Source organism: Rhea americana, unplaced genomic scaffold (genome assembly GCF_003343005.1).
Source record: "Rhea americana isolate MKP2758 unplaced genomic scaffold, rheAme1 scaffold_374, whole genome shotgun sequence".
Lineage (NCBI taxonomy): Eukaryota > Metazoa > Chordata > Aves > Rheiformes > Rheidae > Rhea > Rhea americana.
In genome coordinates, this window is record NW_028186506.1 from 481,975 (window position 1) to 483,536 (window position 1,562).

General features: G+C 69.7%; 1 long non-coding RNA gene across 1 annotated transcript; it reads left to right on the forward strand.

The window, feature by feature from the left end:
* Positions 1 to 152: 152 nt before the first annotated feature.
* Positions 153 to 548, forward strand: LOC146591386 (uncharacterized). Its single transcript, XR_014896817.1, has 2 exons — positions 153 to 256; positions 336 to 548. It is a non-coding gene; the product is annotated as an uncharacterized LOC146591386 (long non-coding RNA).
* Positions 549 to 1,562: the final 1,014 nt, after the last annotated feature.

The following is a 1,562-nucleotide window of genomic DNA, read 5'->3' on the forward strand; positions in this document are numbered from 1 at the left end:
AAAAAAAATAAAACAGCAAAAGGAGATGGGGGCGCYGCGGGGATCCGGGGCTCCCCAGGCGCGGGACCGGCTCCGGTTCTGCCCCGGCCGCCCGCAGTGGATCCACACGTCCCGGCAGTAGCTCGCAGCCGGGTGCATTGCTCACAGAGAGGAAACTGAGGCAGGGTCGTTGGCGTGACCGCGGCGCCCCGTCCTCGCCCGCAGGGTGATCCTGGAGAGCGACCCGCAGCAAGTGGTGCAGAGGCTGAGCCTGCGGGTGAGCGCGCCCGCCGGGCCCCCCGCCGCCGCCGCCGCCGCCGGCCTTCCTCCGACCTCCTCTGCCTCTYTCCGCCCAGGCGGCCCCGGAGCCGGCAGCCTACGGCTTCGTCCTGCTGGATTACCTGGCGGGCAGCTCGGCGCGCAGGGAGTAGGCCCGCTCCCGTCCTCACCCCGTCGGACCGCCCGGCGCCGCCGCCGCAAGCCCCTTGCCGGATTTCCACCCCCCGCAGCATTAATAAGGAGGAAGAAATCRAGGAGGAAACGAAGCGCTAATAAAGGAGGATCGAGGAGCCATTGCCGCTCGTTCCCGGGGGGCAGCGCCTGCCTCGGGACACCAGCACCTCGCCCCTGCGGGTTGGGTTGGGGAGGGACACCCGTTCTGCAGAGATTTGAAGTCAAAGCGCCGCCGGGCTGAGCCCCAGGGCCTGCTCTCCTCCCCGGCAGCCCCTCGCCCGCCCCAGGCCCTGCCGGGGGCTTTCGGCACGAGMCTCGCTGCAGATGCTGTGTCCAGCCCCCGGGTCGCTCTGGTCTCTCTCTCTGCCAGCCGCAGCGGGCTCCTGGGCACATCCCGGGGCTTGGCGGCGGCTGTGCATCCGCTCTGCTCCCGGCTGCCCCCGCCTTTCCCAATCCAAGGCGTTTCCTTCGGTGGCAAAGGCAACATTTATTATTTTCAGCATCAAATCCCTCTCCCTGGCAATTGCCCCCTGCAAACCCCATGGGGTGCCAGCAGCCAGGCACGCAAATGCCACCTGCCAGCAGGTGCCCGTGCTCAGGGGCAGCTGCTGGCACCTGCACCCATGGGTGCTGCAGGCTCCTTGGGGCAGGCACCATCTGCGCCACTTTGCTCATGCTGCACCAGCCTGGTGACTCCCCATCCCGGGACCCCCTCAACCCTGGATCCCCCCTAACCTAGGGATTCCCCCTCCCTGGCAGTACACGGGGCAGGGGGGAGCAGGGGGGATTACAGACCACCACCCAAGGGGGCCGCCCGCCGCGCCCGCCGGCTGCCGCAGCCGCCTCTTGCGCGACGCTCCCTAACGCCRCTCCTGGAGCGCGGCTCTTGCTCGCCGCTCCCTGGGAGGACAAGGGGAAATATTAGCATAGCTCCACCCCGAGGGGCGGAGACGCGCACCTTATAAGGATGCTGATGCTCTTTGGCCACGCCCCTAGGGCGTCCTGGCCCCGCCCCGCCCAGGGCCACCCATTCGCGATCCTGCAGCGCCACCTGCTGGCGGGCGCCGGTGACCGCGGGGCGCCCGGACCCTCCGCACGGCGGGGCTCCCCCCCCCGCTGGAGACCCCAGG